We start from the raw sequence: 25,934 nt of genomic DNA, 5'->3' as shown, positions 1-25,934 counted from the left end.
TGAAGGGCCGTTATTTACATTTGTTTCTCCCATTATGTAAGGTGAGGTCGAGCGGTGTAACCCTGATCCCACGGGGAAAAGCTTTGGACATGACTGCGAGAGAGGAACAGCCCTCGATATTGGTGAACCTGTTGGACGGTCTTTGGTGGACCTGTTGGATGGTCTTTTACTGGATGTTATTGGGTTGCTCAGGAACATTGCATAGCAAGTACGACTTCAGGGAAGTCTTGGAAGTTTCGCAGTCTAGAAATTGCTGGCCAGCACACTAGGTAGTTTGTTTACGCCCCAGTGAAAATGTATTGCCCACTGAATACCTATTGCCTCCCCCCCCCCCCCCCAAACAACCATCAAGCCTTGGCAAACTGACAGGAGATTATCTGAACTCGACTCCAGTTGTGGATAGCGACCTCCATATTCACCAGCCAAACATCTCCTTCCTCTCCAATTGTTAGTCGACGTAGGATTCTTCTCGGGTCTTCCATGGATATCTAGCCAACAGACTTTTCAGGCTCTGACAAACCTTCGCACGTTCAAAACTCCCCTTCATCAGATCTCTTCGACCTTAAACACTATTTGGATTTATTTTTCCATCATCGTTATTACAGTTAAGTTATTGTATATATAATTATTTTATTTTAAAGCTTTCTTTCTTTACATCTACAATTACACTGAAGGTATCCCTATAAGTATTGTATTTTCTTCATTATTTAATGCTAAAGGGCATAAGAGCCTGGAGTCAGTCATAAACATGACCTGTCTGTAACATTAATTGGTGACCTTGCTTCTAACTAATTTCATCTTTAGTCAATGAGCTTTTGCTTTTACCTTCAGTTTACTGGTACACAATGTGTGATAGACTCAAAGAATTCATTACTCTGGGGAAGGAGTTAGGTTATGAGGGAGATGAGTTAAAGGAGTTTGTTAAAGTTCAACAAGCTGAGGAAGTTAAGAGTTGGCAGCAGAGGAGAGGGAAAACTTAAGACAGTATGAACTACAAAAACTTAGATTAAGTTCTCCTAGTTCATTAAGGGTTGAGGGGACTCTCAATGCGGAGACAGATAGATTTGGGTGGACAACTGTACTCAAGTTAGTTCCAAAATTCAGTGAAAGTGATGTATCAAAATATTTCCAGTCATTTGAAAAGCTCATGAAACAGGTAGAGTGTCCTATAGAGTATTACTGTTTGTTGTTGCAGTCTGTTCTCACAGGTAAAGCCCAAGAAGTTTATTCGTCTTTCAGACGGACAGTGTGCTAGCAAATTACAAGACGTTAAGGAAATTGTACTGAAAGCCTATAAGTAAGTACCAGAGGCCTATTGATTAAAATTTGGGCATTTTAGAAAGAATAGTAGCATGACATTCATGGAGTTTGCTAGGTGCAAACAACAGTATTTTAGTGAGTGGTGTAACTCCATGGAAGTAAGTACGTTAGAGGACCTGAAGGAGCTAATTTTGACAGAGGATTTTAAAAATAACATTCCAGCAGAGATGAAATTATATATTGAAGAGTGTCAGGTAAACAAGTTCACAAGAATAGCTGAATTGGCAGATGGGTTTGCTTTGACCCATCAATTTAGTAAAGAATGGCAGGAAAAGAAAATACATCCTAAAACTTTTAAAACTAAAAGGTACAGTCAGTTAAGCAAGGAACCTGTAGGTAACTCTCAATTGAAACTAGCAAGCATCTAAGTGACATGAAATGTTTTTTTTGTGAAAAGAAATGTCACATTATAAAGAACTGCCTCAAGCATAAAACTTATTTGGCTAAACAGATGAAACCAGTTAATTTAGTCAATTCAGGAAGCGGTTCCATACTTCACATGGATGAATGGGAAAATACTATTAAAAGCTTTGGTAATTACTTATCTAAAGGTAGTTTAGCTGTAAGTGAATCTGGTATTGGAAACCAATTACAGTGTGCAGGGAATACAAGTGCAGCCATATCAGTTGTTCTGGGCGTTGTAAAAGATCCATAACCCCAGTGCCAGAGTAGATTGGCTATCACTCAGAATGAACCTGTTAACATCAGCCACCCCCAGTACTGAACACGGCGAAGGACATTCCATTTGGCGACAACAAACAGATACACCGCCAGTATCAGAATGAAGCTTGTATCAGCCACCCCAAATATTAACTTGTTAAGATAAAGCAACCCTCAGGTACTCTGGGGTTGCTGTTCTTTACAACGTCCGTTGTTCTTACGTCTTCCCTACCTGGTAATTCGGTTACTGGGGATGAGTTTATCATGACTGGGGGGTTTCCTGATGCTTGCATTCCTTGACCTTTGCAAACACTTTATTTAGACATAGACTGTTATGGGTCTAGTTAAGGTCATGGTGACATACATTATCTGTCAAGGGGGCTGATATCCTATTAGGAAATGATTTAGGAAAAGAAAGTTGCCTTGTGAATCCTAGTGTGATGAAACTCCTGTACCTGAAGCAGAAGTAGCAGTTGTAACTAGATCTGGATTATGTACTGATTCTGATAATTATGATTTAAATCTAGATAGCAATGTTGATAGTTCATTAATTAGTGTACCTCTGAAAATATCTTTACAAAGAGATGATTTAATTAGAGTTCAGAGGGATGATGTAAGTTTGAAACATATCCTTGAGAAATGTGAAGGAGGGTCAGGAAATTATTATGTTAAGGAAAAGTTCATTTTGAAGAATAATCTGTTACACAGATTGTCACAACCGATTTTCGCTAATAGTAATGAAGTAATTGACCCTTTAAATTATGACTGAAAATAATAAGTTTGGCTCATGACAATATAATGAGCGGTCACTTAGGCGTAAAAAAACTTTTAAGAAAATTTATGACTCATTCTATTGGCCATCGTTGAGGAAAGATGTAAAGAACTTCCTAGAATTCCTGTCCAAATTAATAGAATGGCAGGAAAAACCTAACAAACCAATTCCTAAGGCACCTTTAATCAATATCCTGGTTACTGGAGAGCCATCTGAGCACATAGTAATAGGTATTGTTGGACCATTGCTAAGAAGTAAGAGAAGAAACTGCTACATACTGTCTACTACCGTCTGGAAATAAAGCATGTTATAGGCGAGGAAAACTAAGCTGCAGATGCACTGTCTCCAAGCATTATACTTTTGTTAACAGTGGTATGTATAAGTTTTAATTGTAAAACTTTTCTTTTTGGTGGGGGGTGTTTTGGAAATATGTATTTACCTTTATATTATTAAGTTGTTGTGCTGCAGAATGCAAATAAGTTGTTCTAATGGTAACTGAACAGTTGAAGGACCGCTATTTATATTTGTTTCTCCCGTTATGTAAGGTGAGGTTGGGTGGTGTAACCCTGATCCCGCAGGGAAAAGCTTTGGACACAACAGCGAGAGAGGAACGGTCCTCGATGTTGGTGGACCTGTTGGATGGTCTTTGGTGGACCTGTTTGATGGTCTTTTATTGGATGTTATTGGATCACTCAGGGACATTGCATAGCAAGTACGACTTCAGGGAAGTCTTGGAAGTTTCACAGTCTAGAGATTGCTGGCCAGCACACTGGGTAGTTTGCTTATGCCCAGTGGAAACATACTGCCCACTGAATACGTACTACTCCCCCCCCTCCCCGGTCAAGCCTTGGCAAACTTACAGGAGATTATCTGAACTTGTCTCCAGTTGTGGATGGCAACCTCCGTATCCTCCAACTGTTAGTCGACATAGGACTCTTCAGAGGTCTTCTATGGATATCTAGCCAACGGACTTTTCAGGCTCTGATGAACTTTCACACATTCAAAACTTCCCTTCATCAGATCCCTTCGACCTTAAACAGTCTTTGGATTTATTTTTCCATCATCGTAATTACAGTTAAGTTATTTTAAAGCTTTCTTTCTTTACGCCTACCAATTACACTGAACATATTCCTATAAGTATTGTACATTCCTCATTATTTAATGTTAAAGGGCATAAGAGCCTGGAGTCAGTCATAAACATGAACCCCATCAGGGATGGCTCTCTTGAACATGCGGCTCTTTTCTCTTTGGGGGTTTTGAAGAGAAGAGGTTTTCTGGTGCTCCTGTTCTGCTAAAAGAATCATTCAGGCCCAGAAGTCGGGCCTACAATAGAAGTCGACTTAGGATCTTCTGATGCATTCTTCCAAACACCCCAAGGATTCGTCGCAGTTTGTTCCTAAGACTTTCAAACAACACCCTTTTGTGGGAGTAAGCTAAATTCCAGTCTAGGACTTACTCCCGATGATACTTCTGACCAAAGCTATCAAGAGGGCTGAAGTCCTTGCCCAAGAAATGAGAAGAAGTCACTCTGTGTGCAGTAGGGAACCCAGTCTTCTCAAGTTTTGGGAGGAAGTGGGTATCAGAGGACAGAACAGTGGATTGTCAGGGTTCGAGGAGGGTTACTCCCATTCCGATCTTAGGAGGCCCCCCCTTTGGGCCCTTTCCCATCATTTGACAGCCACTCAGAGGCTCAGGAAAAACTCAGCCCTTCCGGAGGTCTCCCTTGTCCTTCCAAAGAGAGCCACTGAAGAAGTCGAGGACATCATTCTCCTTGTCCAACAGACGAAGTTCAGATAGAGATGAACCAGTCAGTCCGTTCATCCATTCACCAGGACAATTGGGTGATAACCTTGGATATGCAGGACGCATGCTTCTACTTCCCCATCCATCTGGACTCCAGGAAGTATCTGAGGTTTGTCTTCCAGGACACTCTCAGGCGCCCCACGTCAGTGTCTAAACACCTGTCTCCTCTCGGAGCACCCAGCGCCAGCTAAATCCTCCAGTTTTTTGCTCTTTGCTTCAGCCTCTCTACAGCACCTCAAGTGTTCACTCAAGTCTTCGCTCCTATAGCTAAGTGACTTCATTTAACCCTTAAACGCCGACTGGACGTATCGTACATCGACTAAAATTGTCTGTCGGTGCAGTGGGTGACACAAATGTCGAAATCTAAAAGTTTTTAAATATTCGTGGAAAAATAGTTATAGGCCCTAGTTTGCAAAGATTTTAAATCTATGCGTTCAAAGGATGCTGGGAGTTCACGGATCACGCTGCTGTTTTGTTTACAAGCGTTACCCAGTCGCGCATCACGCAATTTCTTTCTTCGCACTTTTCTGAGCATCAACGGCGCATCTCCAGAAACTCTTTAGTTACATTGCATGTTAATTTTGCACCATTTATATTAGCCGTTACATAAGTTTTATATATGAAAATGTGCGCAATTTCATGTAGAATACAACGAAAAACAACCCATGGTTGTAGCTTTATAAGTTTTAAATATTTTCATATAAATCCATTAAAGACCAAAATTTCAACCTTCATAACTTTCTCCGAATTGGTCGAAAAACGCAATTATAGCTAAAACTCTTACATTCTAGTAATATTCAATCATTTACCTTCATTTTAACAAGTTGAGTCTCTAGCACAATATTTCCGTTTATGGTGATTTTTAAAAACTTTTTCTTACGTCCAGCGTATTAACAAGAGCCAAAATCAGAAATTCTTTCATCACTTTATCATAATTTTGTTTATATTCATTATAAGTTTATATATGAAAATGTGCAATTTCATGTAAATACAACAAAAATAACCCATGGTTGTAGCTTTTATCAGTTTGAAATATTTTCATATAAATCACGATAAATGCCAAAATTTCAGCCTTCGGTCAACTTTGGCAAAATAAATGGTCGAAAAAACAATTGTAGCTAAAACTCTTACATTCTAGTAATATTCAATCATTTACCTTGTTGCAACAAATTGGAGTCTCTATTTAATATTTCGATTTATAGTGAATTTTGAAAAAAACTTTTTCATTAAAATCATTTCGCGGTAACTCCTGCCGAAAATCTCAAATTTCTTTTGTCACGTTATAAGTAATGTTTGCACGTTTATATTAACGTTACATTACAGTTTATATATGAAAATGTGTGATTTCATGCAAATACAACAAAAATAACTCATGGTTGTGGCACCAGCAGTTTGAAATATTTTATATAAATCACGATGTGCCAAAATTTCCTTTCGATTCAACCTTAGGTCCAGTTGCTCACCCGAAATGGTCCAAAAAATGCAATTGTAGCTAAAACTCTTACATTCTAGTAACATTCAATCATTTACCTTCATTTTGCAACAAAAGGAAGTCTCTAGCATCTTTGATTTATGGTGAATTTTGAAAAAACTTTTTTTCCTTTACCTCAGCAGCGATAACTCAACTGAAAATCTCAGAATTTCTTTTAGTCACCTGTTGTAGTTTTCGCACCATTTATATTAAGCCTTACATAAAGTGTTATACATGAAAATGTATGCAATATCATGTAGAATACAACAAAAAATAACTCATGGTTTAACTTTTATCAGTTTTGAGAAATATTTTCACTATAAATCACGATAAATAGAAAAAAATTAGTCCTTGGTCAACTTTAACTTGACCGAGAAATGGTAAATAAACTGCAATTATAGCTAAAATACTTACAGTCTAGTAATATTCAATCAGTACCTTCATTTTGCAACAAACAGGAGTCTCTATACAATATTTCGATTTATGGTAATTTAAAAAAAAAACTTGTTTTTACGTCCATGACGCTACAAATTCATGCATCATTTTGTGATAATATTTTCTCTGTGTTGCTTTTGATCGTTACAATTTGTTATATACCATAATCATCGCAATTAGTGTACGACGAAAAAAATAACCGCTTTGCTCACACAGCGATTTGTATACAATTATATATGAAAATTTTTTTCATTAATCATATATTCAATATTTATATATGATAATGATATTTTTTCATTTCTGATGGTTGCATACTAAACTTCAGGCAATGACAAAAAAAGGAGCCAAAAATGAACTCTTAATCTTAAAAAACTAAGCATGCTTGATTTTTGAAAAAATAAAAAAATTTTTTTTTTTTTACTTTGGCACTAACTCCCGAACGCCGCTGGCATACGACAGACACTTTTGTAAACAGAGGCTCGGCGTTTAAGGGTTAATAGGCATAAACTTCAGTCTATATCCGGATGACTTGCCTCTTCGATCCACTTCGAGGGAAAAGTGCACAAAGGACTTGAACATCTCCTCCCTGAGGAACAGGGAATAATCATCTACCTTCAAAAGTCCCAGTTGGTCCTGTCACAAGAGTTCCCCTATTTGGGGAGTCTCAACTCTCGGACTTTTCAGGCCTTTCCGTCTGCCAAGAGCATTGCCAACTCCCTTCAGATGGTCCACAAATTTCTTGCCCCTTTGTCTTGCTCAGCCCATCAGTGGATGAGCCTACTGGGAACTCTGTCGTCCACCAAGACATTCGTCAAGTTAAGCAAACTTCTCATGAGAGTTTTGCAGTTCTTCCTCAAGGCAAACTGCGACAGAGAAACACAGCCAGACACCTACACGTTTCCCATCAACCCAGAGATAAAGTTGGACCGGTATGGTGGCGGTCCAAACATTGATTTGGAAGGAAAGCCCTTCATCCTCTGAGCCCAGACCTAGGCTTCTATTTAGACTCCCCAGTTCTAGGTTGGGGATTCCTCTTGGGGAACTGGGAAGTTTCTGGGACATGGTCGCCAGAGGAACAGAACCTTCACATCAACATCAGAGAGCTGAGAGCAATTCACTTAGGGCTTCAGTGCTTCTTGACCCTAGTTCATAACAAGACTATGGTGGTCCATTCAGACAATACCACAGCCCTAACATACATATGAAAGCGAGGTGGCACTCACTCTTTTTCTCTCTACCACACAGCAAGAGACCTTCTACTGTGGACAGATAAAATCGGGTGAGTCTAGTCACTCAATTTATTTAGGGCAAACTAAATATTCTGACGGACAAACTGGGCCGTTGGAAAGTAGGTCCTTCCCACCAAGTGGCCCTTGGATCCCCTGGTCTATTGGAATCTGCAATACTATGGGGCAGGCTGACATTGGACCTGTTTGCCACCTCAAGGAACCATTGCCTTCCTCTCTTTTGTCCTCAGGCCCTGGACCCTCTAGCATGGACAACAGACGTCATACTGCAAGATTGGTCCCGCTTGGACCACTACAGTCAACCCCGGTGTTCACAGGGAATGTGTACCACAACCCCCGTGAATGGCTAAAATCCGCGAATACTTAAAACCCCTCTAAAAATGCTTAGAACAGCCGATTTTGATAGTTCAAATACAAAAAAAAAAAAAAATGCTTATACTCAAGTATTTTAATAGTTTTATCACAAAAAGTGCATTTAGTCATGAAAATGATAAGAAAATACAGTAAGCAGTGAATATTTCTTAGTGAAAAATACCGCAAATAGGCAAATTTTCCGCAAATCATGTGTACAGTATATATATATTCCATAGAGAAATCCGCAAATTGGTGAGTCCGCAAATCTGGAACTGCAAATAGGCTGGGATCGACTGTACGCCTTTCCGCCCTTCAAGTCTTGGGCTCATCAGAACATTATGATGACTCTCATAGTCCCATTCTGGCCCAAGAAAGAATGGTTCCTGGACCTGCTACGGTTGTGGGTGGACTTTCTGAGACTCCTTCCCCTAAAAACTGTATTTACTCCCTTTAAGAGATACCAAAGGGTTGTCTGCTCTTGCCCTGACTGGCATAAGGGTTTTTCAAGACATGCTGCAAAGGCTCTTGCAAGATGCAGACGTCATTTTAATAGCTGCATCTTCCAGGCTACGTGTTTTCCGAAGCTGGTGTCTCAGACTCAATGTCTCTTCTTCTGAGATGTCTGTGACCCAAATTGCAGATTTCCTTCTTTATCCAAGGAGATCTAGGATTCTCTCATCCTCCACCATTTAGGGGTATCAAACCATGTGTAGTTCAGTGTTTAAACACAGGGGTCCCGAATCTTGCATCAATCCCAGATCTTAACGACTGCATTAAGGCCTTTGATACGCCTAAGCAAAGAAAGGAAGATCCGGTCCCCTGGAACGTGGACGTAGTGCCGAAGTGGCTAACAGGTCCCTCTTTTGAACCCCTTCATTCCTTTTCTCGGAGAAACCTCACTCGGAAGACTCTCTTCCTCATGGCCTTGGCTACTGCTAACAAATTAGCGAGTTCCACACCATTGATAAAGGGTAGGTTTTTTGTTTTCACAAGGATACGCAGTTTGCTACTTTACCCTTGGTTTTTACCCAAGAAAGAGGACCCTTCCAAGCCCTGGCCCCGTTTTCTTCATTAAGACCTTAATGGCTACCTTGGCTCTGAGGAAGAATAGAGAGTTCTTTCTCCCTAAGGCCTTAAGGTATTTCCTGAGGACCGAGAAGATCAGAGGACCATCCAGTAAACTCTGGTGCTCTGTCAAGAACCCGTCTTGCTCTCTGACTAAGAGTGCTTTGTCCTTCTTCATCAAAGACTTAATTTCTGAGGTGGACTCTCAGATTCAGGAGGACATTTTGCCTACTTTTAATGTGACAGCTCTTGCTGTCAGGGCAGTCTCTACCTTATTAGCTTTCAGGCACACATGCCCCTCACTTCCATTCTACAGTTGGCCTAATGGAAGTGCGAACTGATCTTCACATCTCACTATTTGAAAGAAGTTGAAACAGTGTATGAAAATTGCAGTACCTTGGGGCTGTTATCAGTGGCTGGCATGGTATTTGGGGAGGAAACATGCCTCGGCCCTTCTCTCACACTGCTCCCGAACTGGGCCGGAGAGAGTACTCTCCAGAACAGACTGGGATACTCGATATTCTGCAGAATCTTGAGCACTCAGAGCGGCTCGCAAACTATCACCCGAAGCAGCACCCATCTTAGAGGCAGAACCTCTAGGACTGGGAACAGGAGCACAAACCTAGGTCTGCGCGCCCGCGGCTCCCAAAACACAACAAAGGGGTATGCGAATCGATTCCCAAACCCGAAGGTTGGGAAGAGCTAATGGGAGACCCACTGCCTTCTCAGAAGGAGGCAGTCCTTGGATGTCCATAGGACATCAAGGGAGAAGAAGCAGCCTTCCTCTTCTTCGGCCGACGGAGGTCTATCCGGTTTCCGGGACCCTCTTGAACCTCAGGAGAGGAAGGGAAGAGGCAACAGAAGATGAAATCAAAGATAAGCTGAAGAAGACGGTGGCTACCTCCACAGTCCTACTTCCTTCACCTTCACTCCGACATCTTCTACAGGATGGTAGACATGAAACATCATAACCTCCAGGCCAACTAGGCAGGATCACAACAGAAGTGGCCCAGGACATGACCACCAGGAGAGGCAGCAGGAGCTACAGGATCATCACATGAGTGTCACCATTAGTGACAGGAACGATCAGGACAGCTGCGGCAGGAGATCAGGAGGAGCCACCCAGAGACTTGTCGCCGAGTGAACTGGAGCAATAACAAAGGAAACACAGCAGGAGCAGACAGACCACAGATACGCTAGAGGCAGTGCCACAGCATACATGAAGGCCAGCAATGACAGAGATCGATCCACGTCGGCAGGAACAGGGTCTGAACAATCCTGATGCGGATCTATGCCATTCCAACCAGGTACTGTGGTTGATCCCAAAGCAAACACTGTATGAACGTTGAGACTCCTTCAGGCAAAGATATACTACCTGAGATACCCAGCTAACTACTGCTGTGCCTACAATGTTCACTGTCAACCTGAAAGAAAAAGCAAGGATGATTAGTGGAGGGAGACTCCTCTCGCTCCGAGGGGAACTCCCCTATGGAACGAGAGGAAGCCCCTGAGAGGAGGTTGCCCAACCACATGTGCCCTCCCCTCGCGGTCTTTGCCAGACGAACAAGCGAAGAGGGCAAAGGAGAGATAAAAGAACCTACAAGGAGAGAGAAGGAAGGAGGGGAGGCCACCGACGATGCCCGCAACTCTCCATAGCGCAGGCAGACAAAGCAACACTCAGCACAAGTAGAAAGGAAGTACAGTCATACCCTGAACTTAAGCGAGGTTAGGTTCCAGAACCCCTCGCGCAAGGAGAATTTTTGCATAAGTTTGGCACGGTCTCTAAAAATGCTAATAGATGCTTATTTCTAAAGTTTAAACACTAATTATGACCCTAATCATGTTCCCAAATTATTAAAGCTAACTTTAAAATGAAATTAAAAGTTACTTTTTAACCTTTAACATCAACTGATCGTATTTTATGTCGACAAAAGTTTGTCTGTTGGTTATGAGTTGACGTAAAATAGCTGATTCAAAAAGTTTTTTAAATATTCATGGGAAAAATACTTATAGACCTCGTTCAAGAAAAATTTTAAATCGCTACTTTGAGAGATGCTGAGTTCACGATCACGCTGTTGTTTGTTTAAAAAGCGTGGCCCAGCTGCGCATCTGTAAGGAATTTCTCTTATCCCAAAAGAAAGCATCATTAACTCTGCTGAAAATCTCAGAAATTCTTTGAGTCACTTGTTGTAATTTTGCACCATTTTCTATTAGCCTTTATAAAGTTTTCTATATGAAAATGTGCACAATTTCATATAGGAATACAACAAAAAATAACTCATGGTTGTAGCTTTACCAATCTTGACATATTTTTCATATAAATGACGATAAGTGCCAAAATTTCATTTACTTTGGTCAACTTGACTCGACTGAAATGGTCGAAAAATGCAATTATAAGCTAAAACTCTACATTCTAGTAATATTCAATCATTTACCTTCATTTTTGCAACAAACGAGAAGTCTCTAGCACAATATTTCGATTTATGGTAGATTTTGAAAAACTTTTTCCTTACATCCGCGCTTAATCTGCTGAAAATCTGTAAGAGCTGACGCCGTCTCTTCCAAACATGTGTGTGTTCGTGTGTTAAGTCGTCCATCAGAGTGGACAAGACAAAAGAGCATCTAGTTTTCTTTCTCTCTAAAGGAACACACATTTCCATCCATACAATATTTCTGTCCTGTTTCTCCCTAACCATTGTTGTCTTGATGTACAATCACCACTACTTGCATTGCCATGCAAGCATTCTAATCATGGCGTACTCATACGTTCCAACGAATCTTCTGTATCAAACTGTGTATTTTTCTGTTTGTGAAGATGCCAAACGTCGCCACTCCGATGATCTACTTAACACACAAAACCCGAGGTCCTTTTATTAGGGATTACTTTCAGGCGTAGGCTGGAAAACGCCATTAAACTCTTGAGCAAGGTGGTTAGGGCAGTAACTACCCAGGTAGGCGGATACCTGTCTGCGGATGTAAAATTCAGTTTGCCTTTATTTGGGTACAGATTGAGGGGTGGCATGAGGTGGGCATAAAGTGTAAAGGACCCGATTTGTATAGTTAGAAAATACAATTTACTTTTAAAAATTGTTATTTGTTCCGACACAATATACAAAACCTCGATCCTTACATTAGGAGACTGACTTGATTGGAGGAGAACTGATAAAGTCTCTCCTAACTGACTGGAGTTCACTGCTTTGTCTTCCCTTCCTGGTCGTGGAGAGCGAGGAAGGGAAAAACTGCCTCTGACAAAAGATCGGTTTGTAAGAAATGCAGGATCAGTTGTCAGACTTCTGGGTTCCTGCATGAAAGAGGAAACGGCCAGCTCATGCAAAGTAGGTTAGAAGAATTTGACGATGGCAATAAAAGGCATCATGTATTGGGTTTGTCTCATAGTCATGGTCTCCTTCCTCCCCTTGCAAGAGGAAGGAGGGGTTGCTTTAATACCTGAACGGAAATAATAGAACTCCAGTTGCCTTATCTTATTCGCCTCAACGCCCGGTCCAGCTTGTAGCGACATGTCCGCCCCTGCCTGTGGAAGAGAGCCAGATGAGAAAGAAGAGAGGCCAGTCACTCAACATTCATTCTCCCAATCACAACTGTACAACATAGGCGAGATGCAACCCTGTCCCGATTGGGGAGCCGATAAGCTACACAACATTTAGCAGCCACCACAGGACCCATGGAAAAGTGTCCAGGACTTGTGTGCAACATCCGGAGGTAGAAGGAGGTGAAGGTACTCTGTGGGACCACACACCCGCCTTCAGCACCTGTGGTACTGACATATTCTTCGAATGCGGGATGGACCAAATAATCACTTCATGAGCTCTCGGGTGAAAATTGCCAGGTCGTGGTAAATCCGGCCGCCAGTACCTCCTTGATCACTTCACGGTCAGGAGAAAGATGTCCTTAACACTTCTTCCTTGGGAGAGACAGTACCAAGTAAAACGCATTATTTGACATCAGGTTAGGAATGTCAACCTTTCGGAAAGTACACAACTCCCAATAGGACAAAAGTAACTAATGATCTGGATCATGATTGCAAAGTCAGGAGGAGGGAACAAGAAGGACTCGAACCCGACAAGTCGATGCTAATGGATTCGAGTCCACCTACAACATCCGAGAAGGTTGAGGTATGATCCCCATTCCTGTTCTTCCATCTTCTCGCCAAGGCCAGGTAAGATGAGAGATGGACCTGAGAGGGCATATCTCTATCCGCCAAGACTCGTGGTGAGTCACAGAGCGACAGGAACCTAAGCCAGGGATTGCATGCCACCAGGAAACAGTTCCTGGGAGAGCATGACTGAAAGAAAGCTTCTCTTCCGTAGCCAATTTCGACTGAGGAGACGAAGGCTCATTTGATAGAAAACTAGTCGCAAGGGCCTACATTCTTCACAAATGAAAGGAAGAAGCAGCCCTCGGGCGGAGAAGACGAAGTCCAGACTTGACAAGCGACTCAGCCGAAGAAGTTCCACAACGACACCACCAGCGAAGACGGATTCAGTCCCTCGGACAATGTTGAGGACTTCAAGGGATATCCAGCTATATCTGTTGCTGCCCGGCGAGAAAGCTCTGTGCTGGTAAGGAAAGCTGGAAAGTCTCAAGTCCTGAACACACAGGGATGTACTGCCTCAAGAACCGCTTCTTGTGCTAGCTGGACAGGATATAGGCAGCGGAATTCTTCTCGATGCCCCTGCAATCAGGTGGGATGAAGAAGTCTTAGTGTTTGTCTGTAACTCGGGGTGAGCAATGTTCGTGGAACCCCTAGTGAAACGGACAAAATACGAGGGAAAACGCGATATCGAGTGCTTCACCCAAAGACATGCCTCAACAGAGCAGCCCCTGGTTCAGAGTGAGGAAGCGAGAAAACACTACCGACTTGTGTGCAGGAGGCCCAACAGGGCGGTAAAGATTTCTCAGTCCAACAGTTCTCTGCATGAATCTTTGAAGAAAGAGTGAGGCACATGTTCCGTCCAATCACTCAAACCCGAGGCCAGGCTTGCTCTATCGTCAATACATCCCACCAGGAATGCATCTGTTAATTGAGCTGTCGAGTGTGCAACAGGAACAACACCTCGAGTACCTTCAAATGTCGAGATGAAACAGGAGGAAAAACCATTGCCTCTCTGTTTGTCGGACAAACGTACCCTACTGTGTTTTTGTTGTTCAACTGAAACCAGTGAGTGCATAAAGCCCATCCTGAGTTCTCGGATCTGCCAAAAGGCTGTTGCTGAGCCCAGGACGTGAAGAGAAGGTACTAATCGCCCTGGTCACACAAATTCAAGACAGAGTCTTACCAGTGTCGCCTATTCCTCAATCTGTGAATCATTAAGTAGACACAAGATAGGGAATATACATATTCAGTTCCTTCAATCAAGATTAGCTAACTCTTTCCTCATACATTGAAGAGGAAAGAACTGAGGAAAAGGAAGCAGACTTCATTTCCACCATGGGAAAGCTTGCAAGATGACAGGGTACCAGGCAATTGGCTCTAGCCGGGCTGGCATTTCAGAATCGGGAGCACAGGAGAGGTGGTGGATGAAAGTTCATGGAAAGAATTGCCTAGACCTAAAGGGAACTGTAAAGTTTACTTGTGAACGAGGTTTCTGGGGTGGGAGGCGAGACCTTCCGGTTTACGCTTTCACTGGTAGCTAACACAACCTCCCTGAACTCCCAAGAGGCGCATGAGCCCACAAACCACGCCCCTGGGCGGAGTTTATCGAGACGCAGCAGGTTAATCGGCAATAGTGGTCACATTTTTGAAGTTGTAATAGAACAAAAATAACGCAGGAAGTGGTTGAGCTTACCTTTAGGCTGTTCAAGATATGAAGGAATTCTGTGAAGGTGTAAATTTGTTTTGTAAAAGGTCTTTTTACTAGTAAGGTCAATCTTCTTGTGCTGTTTGGTTGATATATAATTGAAAATTCTGCAGTTAGTTTGTTTTCTGTGGAAAAGTAGTGATTGTAACCTGTATATATTCTGTATATATAACCTCCTGGTACGTGGTCTCCTCGCTCACGGGGTAGGGTTGAGGTGATCTTTGAGTCGGGAAGGAGTGCATCCACTCCAGGAACCTCCGTTCACAAGCAAACTTACTGTTCTGGGAGAGGGGAGGCCTCAACCTTCCGGACTGCCACTGGCAGCTAGACAGATGCTCAGGGGGCCAGAGATGAAATCCAGCTACTGCATCAAAAGCCCCTGCAAGCCGAGGGAGAGCATAAGTACGAGCTGGAAGACTGAGTCACTTCCAATTCATTCACATAATTTCTTGCATAGATATACCCCATACCAGTCTTGATGAAGCTTGGACCCCCTTATTGAGTGGAAATTAGTAGACTGTTTAGTTTGTATCTGGGCCGGCTCTGAAAATGCACTCCCTAAAAGTTGTCTCATCTTTTGTAAAGTCATAATCTTGAAGTGTTCATCTAGCCATATGTAATTCTTTCCTGTCTATGTTTCTTTCCATACAGACTTTGTTTGTGTATACTAGATAAAAGTTCAATTGTCTGACTGGACATATTTTGGTCTGTTAGGAAGCTTCCTAAAAGCCCAGTCTCTATTATGCGTATAGTTGTTCTTTTGGTTTTTGGCCATGAAGGAAGGGGTGGTTCCGAAGACAATGTGTTCTGGGGTGAAGGTGCTCCTGGAAATGCAGAGACTGTTAAATTGATTTGCTCTTAGAGGGCAAGCTAAGGCTACTAAAAATAAGGTTTCTGTGTCAGTAGTAGGATAGAGTCATCCCCACTTGTAGTGTTGAGGAAGGAGATTACTTTGTCTAGGTCCCAGCCAGGGAACTGGTGAGTGTTGCCAGGCTTCCTTCTATTAACCCTGGATATCATTGCTTTGGACATAATTTGTCTTCTGCAAGACAACCTGGGAAATATCCTTGACAAGATAGGACCCAAAGCTGCTCTGTAGCTCTTTCAGGGTGTTGTAAGACAGTCCCATCTATAAGGTGATTGAAAAATAAAATAATTACTAACAAGAAATTTGTTGTCCCTTCCATACTTTTTGTGAATGAAGCTTTAAAAATATTATATAGGTTCTCATACTTGTGTACGGAGCTGTCCCTCAAGCTGATAGTACTTTTAGAGCAAACCTCAGGAGGAAAGGCATTTGGGGAGCTGGTCCTTTACATTTTGAAGAAGCTGATCAAAGTTGATTGAGCTTTGTCGAGGGTGAGATACAATCCCCGGAGAACTATCTGGTAGTCTTGATCTTCACAGTATATCGCTTGTGCTGTGAGACTGACCTCACTAATGGGATCCATGGTTCTGTCCCCATGACGATGGTACATAAAAGCATGTTATTATTGCATTCCTTATAGATTTTAAAGGCTACTTTGTGTAGTAAGAATCCTGGTGGAAAGGCGTGAGAGAGGTGTTGATCCCTTCCAGCTAATCGCGCAAAGTGCATTATTGCTGATGGCTTCTTGATTGGGAAGAGATAACAAAACTTTTGCACTTTGTGTTGAAGCTACATTTGAAACAGATCTATTTCCGGGGTGAAATTGAAGTCTGAACATATTAGGTGAATAAACTATCACTAGAGGCAAAGTTTCATGTGTGAATGGATCTCAGGTCTCTGGAAAAGTGAGTCTGCAATGGTGTTACTACTTCCCTGATCCATATGGAATTTATCACCAGTATGTTGTAAACCTTATAATGTCTAGCATTTTCTTAAAGAGTTCTTGAGCTAACTTGTTTCTGATACTACCTGCTTCCTTAGCCAACTATTAGTAACCTTTTGAATCAACATGTGTTAGAACTACTTTATTATATAACCTTGTACTGAAGTGTTCCATAGAATAAAGCAAGCTAATAACTCTTTTACATTAATAATGAAGGGAGGATTCTTCATGTGTCCAAGTTCCATTTATTGAGCCTATTTTACCTGCTATTACTAATGCTCCTCCCCAACCCTGGTTGGAAGCATCTCAGAAAAAGTTCTGCATCTATTTCTGTTTTTGGAATGTTAATCTCTGTACAGTTGTCTCTGTTCCCAGGGCTTTTAGGTATTTTTGAAGGAGTGTGGAAATGATTTTGTATCTGAATTAAAATAACTGTGGTATCTGTGGAGATATTTAAGATGGAACCTTCCCAGCTTGTATAAGAAGCACTGAAATTTAATGCTCCAATTAACATCTGATATGAATGAAGGTCAGATTTAACAGAGTTGGAGAAAGCTTTGGCCAATTTGATACACTTCTCATGTTTTTTTCTGAATGGGTTTCTAAGGGTTTTCTTAACCAGATTGTAATGCACCCTAAAAATTCAATTCTTTGAGTTGTTTCAATTGTGGATTTCTAAAAGAGATATTCCATCCTAAGTCTGATAAGATCCTAATGATAGCTGAATGTGATTTTTGCATGAGATAATCTTTTGCTAATATAAGAATGTCATCAAGATAGTTGAATATTAGGATGTTATGTGTAGTTCTAATGTACTTGATCACCGTGTACATTATCTTTGAAAATATAAGGCTGTCTTTAGTCCAGAAGGGTACCACAGTCCATTTGAACTTCCCTTCTACCTAGTTTAAGGTTAGAAATTTCTGGCTACCTGCATGTAATGGAATGTGCCAATAAGCATCTTTTAGGTCTAGTTTGCAGGCCCAAGAGTTTAGATGTAGATATGAAATATTGTATTAGCCTTGAGCATGGTAAAGGAAGGTTTTATTATGGTGTTAACACCATGTCAAAGATTAGTCGTTACTGTTCCGTCTGGTTTTAATTTATAGAATATGTGATTGGAGTAGTAAAGGAAGTTCTGCGGATCTGCTCTATGACTCCTAGTTTAACAGTCTATCACATTCTGTTTCAAAATTTTCCGCTTGTTAGCTGAATAAATCTATTTTTACCTACCCTTTTTAATGATCTCTGGGCTTTTAGTTTATTATTAAATGGAATTCTCACCCCTTCACTGATAATTTTACACAAAGAGTGGCATTAGGAAGCTTTCTCAACTATTAATATCATTTGTAGTGACTTACTCATCTTGTTTTCTGGGGTCTGGGAGGTTATACACATTGAGTTTGAGGGCCCAGGAGGCAAGGTCTCTTGTCTTCCATCCTTCTTAAAGCATTTGGCCCAATGTCATGGTGGTCTGGTGCTGAGCAAAGCTCGTTATTATCTGGTGCTGAGCAAAGCTCATTAACAACTGGTCACGGAGTAAACTAGATTTATCAACTGGTCGTGAGTAAAACTCATGGTCTGGTGCTGGATAAAAACTCATGGTCTGGAGCTGAGTAAACATCTTGGTCTGGTGCCGAGTTAAACATTGTGCACTGGTGCATTAAAAACTGGTGCTGAGTTTACTCAATTTCTTGATGGAGAAAAATTTATTTGTCTTTCTTTTCTTTGGCTCTGAATTATTCGCTTGTCCATTTGGAATCTCCCCTGAACTACCTCGCCTGTTACCTCTTCTAAGTGGCTTCTAGACTTGAATCCAAAACTAAAAGTTATTTTGGGACCTCCTCCTTTGGGGAAATTGTACCTTCTTCCTGAAATCTGCCACCAAAGTTGAATCTCTACCCCTGAAGTTTGCCCCCTCACCTCTGAGAGGGGACTCACGGTGCAGGCAGCAATGGCAGTTTTTTTAATCTTCAGTTATATTCAAATTTCTCTAATGTCTGCTTTGATTATGAGATCTCTCATCTCTTCCTTGAGGTATCTAGGAAGTGCTCTACTTCTAAAATTCCTATCAAATTTACTAAGTCTATGTTCCTTCTCAGAGGACCAATAATAATCTTGGACAGGAACTCAATGTCATTTACTTTAGAGGATATACTATGTGTGCAGTGCTGCATGCCCTTGAAAGTGGAAATACTCATCTTAATATTTTCTGTCATAGAAAAATTTCTCTTGTGGCTATCATCAAATATCTTACCTTCAGGCCAGAAATTCAACTTTGGAGTATTGATCAATTTAAAAGTCTGAGAACTCCTTATTTTGACTACTAACAAAGAATTTGTCCAGATTATCACTATGGCCTTCACTGAAAGTTAAAGCTAATAATGAGTTGTTCAAAAGAATTTTCCCTTTCTGTGAAAAAGATGGTTCAGCTTTGAAATTGGTGAAATATATGAAGGAATGGGTTTATGGAAGGTAAGAAGGTTGAAATCCTCGTAATCATTTCATCTTCAATATTATAAAAGGAAAAAGAGGTTTAAATTTGCAGTTTCAGGTAACTCAGGTGATCAAACCCAGCGCTTAGTAGGTGGGGGCCCTCATTTCTTAGCAGGTGAACCACTTCTGCCGAGATGAATGTGTTATTGCATCAGTGATTTATTTTCCAAATTTAATTTCAATTTTTGTTCAACAGGTCTAATGAATATGGACAGCAGCGACCTAGAAGGCTGAAGTCACAATGGGGTTCACGACTCAAATAGCCCTCTTAGGTTAATTCAGGACCTTATTTAAGTGAATATGTTAGGTTTAGTTCTGTTATTATTGACATAATCTAGACCTGCCTCATATGTTGTCCTTGCAGATCGCCCCCAGTGCCCAGGCTAATGTCGATAGGTTGAAAGTGGGAATTGTGAACCCAAATGCCTAACTTACCTGTGGTCTAGCCTACTACTAGTTACTATTAAGCTGCGGTTTTGAGTGTCAGGCAAGCCCTTAGTTTTGTATACCTAGTAATAAGTTTCTTTATCCCTAGAGCATTTAATTGGTTTCCTCCTATAATTTAAAGCTGTAATCATGCATTGCTTAAGCTACTTACGCTATGTTCGGAAATGGCTGCTCGAACCTTTCAAAATAACAACAACTACGACGTACGCCATTTGCATTGATGACGCCACGAGTCCCATTCCGCTGCTTTCCATATGACGTTTCAAGTAAACAAAATTTAAAACCTTACCCTTTCTGAATAATTTGCATGAGAGTTTGATTCTGTTGGAGTAACATATTAACAATGTCAGAATTTGAAGGTATATCACTTCCCGCAGTCGATAGTGGACGTTGTTGTTGCCTACATCCTCCTCCTCGGAATCTTCACTAAGCCGATGAACCTCCACGGAAGTAAGAGTTTGCCTCTCCATAATTTGGGAGTGGAATGAGATATTACACTAGGTGCTGGGAGCAAATTTGTGAGAACCGCAAATCAAAGTTGTAAGCAGCGGGAGGGATAAGAGGCGAACCTTCTGCCGGGTCAAACTTCAGAAATGTGACCACTATTGCCAAGTCAACCCGGGCTCGTCTCCGATAGCTCCGCCCAGGGGCGTGGTTTGGGGCCATGCCGCGCTCTTGGGGGTTCGGGAGGGCTGTGTTAGCTAACAGTGGCGAGTCCGAAGGTTGAGGCCTTCTCCAGAACTAGATACTTCTCCTGAAGGAATCCATTCCCAGTCTCGCAATGTCGCTGCCAGTTCCAGAGACTGATAAGTATCATTTGTCCAAGCATCAGCAGTTGCAATCTTCTTCTGAAGCCTAGGACTTCTTAGCTAAGGAGTTGAGGGGGCTGGCTTGAACTCAAGGTCGAGTTGAGATGACTAAGACCCAGAGTTCTTGGCCATTGTCCAAAGGACAAGTCAGTGCACTGGTGGGAACTTGATTACCAGGGTATCTGGAAAATCTCTGAAAGAGAAAGGCAGAACTAAGTAAAGGTTCGTTCCCAAGGGTCGAGCCAACTCGGGACTTACTTAAACCGAGATCTGAATTGGGACAAAGTCCTTCTTCTTAGCACCAGAATGGCCTAAAAACTGCAGTCGGCAAGACCCTCCGAGGCAAGAAGAATTCATATTCTGTCGAGGCAGGGGTGGAAGCTGGGTGTCTCGACCTGAATTAACTCCTTCAAGAAAAGAATTCATCAGGTCGAGAATGCTCGAAGCCAGGACCGCGCGGTCCATGACACTCTTGGTCCTCGGAAACTGCAAGGGTTGCAGTGATGAAGGTTATTCATTGGGGAGCCGGCCCTGTCCTGATCCTCGGCGCCGACGAATCGGCGCGAAGTTTTCTGGAGAACACGGGGCAATCGTGAACTTGAAGAGGAAGACCCTCGCTGTTTCCAATGTGTGAAACTCTGTACCTTCCCCTTGAGGAGGGCCTTGACAGGTCCTTAGCGAAATCCTCCTCGGCTACCTGGTATAATACGAGAATCAGGGGACCGATACCCAAAGCACGCCAGGCAGCCGAACTCCGAAAGAAAATTTCGCCGAGCTCTCTCTGTCCTGTCTTCGCCTCGGAACAACCGAGAGGAGAAGAGAACAGGTGAGGAGAAAAGAGTATCCCTACCTGTCCTGCCAGTATGATAAGCAGGAGAGGCGGACCGTGGAGTGATAATCAACTGAAGGAGATTACTGCCACATGGGGAAAGAAGAGCACTTGTGCCGTGGCAAAAAGCGCTTTCCTGGGAAGAGCAAAAGTTCACTAACATAGCCGAGAACCCGAATCGGAAACCCGAGTAGGGCCGAGCCGATCACGTGAAACGCGATCCAGCTGGTCAGCATGGCGCGCGACTGGGAGGCAGCGGGCGAGCCGGTTAGTCTGGCAAGCCAAGCAAGTCAAGCTGAGCCGAGCCGAGCCAGTCTCGTAAGTGCGACCGGGGCCGAGCCGAGCCAATTGGCGCGAACACAATCATAACTGGGCAGGCCGGACTCGCCTGCTGTGAACAATTGCTAGTTTCCCAAACTCCTAAACTCATTCGAGGCCGAGGCCCCCTCCAGAAGAAGGTTCAAAGGGGAATTCTGTGTCTGCTATCTTGCATGCTCGAACCCTAAAGTTCGAGACACAAGAACGAAGCCCTGGCCGAGCAACCCAAGCAGCTGGCGGGCAGTATTGAGACACCTGGCATCGCGGCACCCGACACCTGGGTGTCCCGGCAACCAGACACCTGGGTGTCCCTGCACTTTCCGCCCTGTGCCTCTCGAAGAGAGTGCTCGTGATTCATAGAATTCGAGCTACCCACGAGACTTCCAAAATCGGGGCGGGCTGCTTTGTTTCCTAATAGATCGAAAGAGCAAGCACAGAACCAGTCTTAGACGCAGACTTCCAAGACTGGCAACGAGCGTGGCCTCGAGGTCATCCTCGTGGCCCTCAAACGCAAGATCCCACAGGAGAATGCGAATCGGTCAACGAGAAAACTTGTCTCCGGAAGAGAGTCAGTCCCTTAGAAGTCCCGAGGACTCCCAAAATGAATCTCTTTCCTGCTTCTTCTGGTGTTCGAACCAAGAGGATCGAGACACCGGCTGGGAACCCCACGAGCACTGGCAAACACTGGGAGCGCTTATGCTGGCAGGAAGAGAAGCCAAGACACCTGGGTGCCTCGCCCTTTCTCTCGCACTGCTCCTAACTGGGCCCAGGAAAATCTCTCCAGACCAGATCGATACTGATATTCCACAGAATCTCGAGCACTGCTGCTCGCGAATCCAGCCACCTGGCGCAGCCCCCATTTCAGAGGCGGAATCTCTAAGACTCGGGAACGATCGCAAACTGAGGTCTGCGCGCCCAAGCCTTCAAACACAAAACCCAGGGCTATGCGAATCGGTTTCCTAACCCGGGTCGGAAGAGCCAACGAGACCCACTACCTCCTCGGAAGGAGGCAGTCCCTAGACGTCCAAGGGCATCAAGGGGAAGAAGCAGCATTCCTTCCTTCGGCCGATGGAGGTCTGTCCGATTTCGGACGCCTTGGACCTCGGGAGAGGAAGAGAAGACGAGCAGGAGACGAAATCGAAGATAAGATGAAGAAGGACGGCGGCTACTCCACAGGACGGCTTCCTTCACCTCCACTCCGACATCTTCTACTGGATGGTGGACACGAAACATCAGAACCTCCAGGGTAGTCCAGCAGGAACACAACGACGCAACCAAGACACCACCACCAGGAGAAGCATGATCAGACAGCCGATGCAGGAGCTATGGCAGCAACCGGAAGGCAGGAGCTACTGCAACGGCCAGGAACATCACCTCAACAGGACGACTTCCTACATCTTCACGCCGACATCTTCTACAGGATGGCGGACATCAGAACCTCTGGGGCAGCTGGCAGGAACGCACGCGTAGCGGCCCTGGGCACGACCCGCCAGAAGCGGCAGGAATGATCAGGACAGCTGATGCAGGAGCCACGCAAAGGTTCGGAGAGCAGGAGCTATGCAACGGCCAGAACGTCCACTTCCACAAGGCGATTTCCTTCCCTTTCACGCCAACATCTTCTACAGGATGGCAGACATCGTAACCTCCAGGGCAGCTGGCAGGAACACAACGGAAGTGGCCCCAGGCACGATCACTAGGAGAAGAAGCGGGCACGATCAGGACATCCGATGCAGGAGCTACGTTAGCAGTTCGGAAGGCAGGAGCTACTGCAATGGACAGAATGTCATTTGAAAGTCACTAGCAGCGACAGGAGTGATCAGGGCGGCTGCGGCAGGAGACCAGGAGAGCAGCCCAGAGACTGTCGTCGAGTTGACAAGAGCATAACACAGGGAACTGCAGGAGCAGATGGACCACAGATACGCAGGAAGCATTGCAACAGCATACATGAAAACCAGCAATGACAGCGATCGATCTACATCAGCAGGAACAGCCCAAGAAAGGAACTAACTCTTACGTCCCGATGGATGTAGGGGAGAGAAGATATTGCGTCCCAAACTATATCTCCGAAAGTACAGGGGTGCCTTCAGTATTTACGTAAAGGGCCGGTGGAGAGCAGCATTACCACTTGGTTACGCTACTCCAGTTATGCCCTTGGCCGTCAAATCCAAGACACAGGCAGGGAACGACGGCTTACGCAAGGTTAACACAAATTGTGGGTTTGTATTAACAAATATCAAACACACGTATATATAAACAAAAATACAGAAAGATCCCACCGGGATAAAAAGAGCTTAACGACAGTCAGGCAGAGAGAACGAAAACACTTCAGCAACACATGACGGCCGAAAGCAAACTGGAATGTTTACATCCGGGCAGGCGGGTATCCCCGCCTACCTGGAGGTAGTTACTGCCTAACCACCTTGTTCAAGAGTTTAACGGCAGTTCCCAGCCTACGCCTGAAAGTAATCCCTAATGTAAAGGACCGAGGGTTTGTATATTGTGTCAGAACAAATTTCGATTTATGGTGAATTTTTGAAAAAACTTTTTCCTTATGTCCGTGCGCGGTAACTTGGCTGAACATCTCAGAAATTCTTTCGTCACTTTGTCATAATGTTTGCACTGTTTTATATTAGTCATTACATAAAGTTTTATATATGAAAATGTGCACAATTTCATGTAGAATACAATAAAAAATAACTCATGGTTGTAGCTTTTATCAGTTTGGAAATATTTTCATATAAATCACAATAAGTGCCAAAATTTCAACCTTCGGTCAACTTTGACTCGACCGAAATGGTCGAAAAACAAAATTGTAAGCTAAAACTCTTACATTCTAGTAATATTCAATCATTTCTCTTCATTTTGAAACAAATTGGAAGTCTCTAGCACAATATTTCGATTTATGGTGAATTTTTGAAAAATAAAACTTTTTTCTTACGTCCGCACGCGGTAACTCTGCCAAACATCTCGGAAATTCTTTTGTCACTTTGTCGTAATGTTTGCACCGTTTCATATTAGTCGTTACATAAAGTTTTATAAATGAAAATGTGCACAATTTCATGTAGAATACAACAAAAAATAACTCATGGTTGGAGCTTTTATCAGTTTTGAAATATTTTCATATAAATCACGATGTGCCAAAATTTCAACCTTCGGTCAACTTTGACTCGACTGAAATGGTCGAAAAACGCAATTGTAAGCTAAAACTCTTACAATCTAGTAATATTCAATCATTTACCTTTATTTTGCAACAAATTGGAAGTCTCTAGCACAATATTTCGATTTATGGTGAATTTTTAAAAAAAACTTTTTCCTTACGTCCGCACGGTAACCCGGCCGAACATCTCAGAAATTCTTTCATCACTTTGTTGTAATGTTTGCACCGTTTTATATTATTCATTACATAAAGTTTTATATATGAAAATGTGTGCAATTTCATGTAGAATACAACAAAAAATAACTCATGGTTGTAGCTTTTATCAGTTTTGAAATATTTTCATATAAATCATGATAAATAGAAAAAATTCAACCTTTGGTCAACTTTAACTCGACCGAAATGGTCGAAAACTGCAATTGTAAGCTAAAACACTTACAGTCTAGTAATATTCAATCAATTACCTTCATTTTGCAACAATGGAAGTCTCTAGCACAATATTTCGATTTATGGTGAATTTTTGAAAAAACTTTTACATCCGTATGCTACTTAATTCATGCATCATTTTGTGATAATATTTTCTCTGTGTTGCTTTGATCATTTTACAATTTGTTATATACCAAAATCATCGCAATTTAGTGTACAATACAAAGAAAAAAAAATAACTCATTACCTTTAACCGTTTTGCTCACAGCGTGATTTGTATACAATTATATATGAAATTTTTTTTTTGCGCTGTCATATATTTCAATATTTATATATGATAATATTTTTTCATTTCTGATGGTTGCATACTAAACTTCAGACAATGACAAAAAAAGAAGCCAAAAATGAACTCTTAATCTTAAAAACTAAGCATACTGTGATTTTCTGAAAAAAACATTTTTTCCGCTTCGGCGCTAACTCCCGAATGCTGCCGGCATACGGCAGACGCTTTTGTAAATAGAAGCTCGGCGTTTAAGGGTTAATTGCTTACCCCATTGCAAAATCAAATTATCATAAGGCGAATTATTGTAACCTGAGCACTACCCGAGTATTTTAATAATTTTATCACAAAAAGTGCATTTAGTCATGATAATGAGATGAAAATACAGTAATTAGTGAATACTTCTCAGTGAAAAATA

The 25,934-nt window shown here is 42.5% G+C and overlaps 1 protein-coding gene across 1 annotated transcript in view; it reads right to left on the bottom strand.

Moving 5' to 3' along the window:
- The window catches only part of LOC136843654 (pre-mRNA-splicing factor ISY1 homolog), a 122,598-nt gene that overhangs the window by 16,532 nt on the left and 80,132 nt on the right, over positions 1-25,934 (bottom strand). The window lies entirely within an intron of this gene.

The sequence above is a fragment of the Macrobrachium rosenbergii genome, chromosome 12 (assembly GCF_040412425.1).
Source record: "Macrobrachium rosenbergii isolate ZJJX-2024 chromosome 12, ASM4041242v1, whole genome shotgun sequence".
Classification (NCBI taxonomy): Eukaryota; Metazoa; Arthropoda; class Malacostraca; order Decapoda; family Palaemonidae; genus Macrobrachium; species Macrobrachium rosenbergii.
This window is presented reverse-complemented; position numbering and strand designations above follow the sequence as displayed.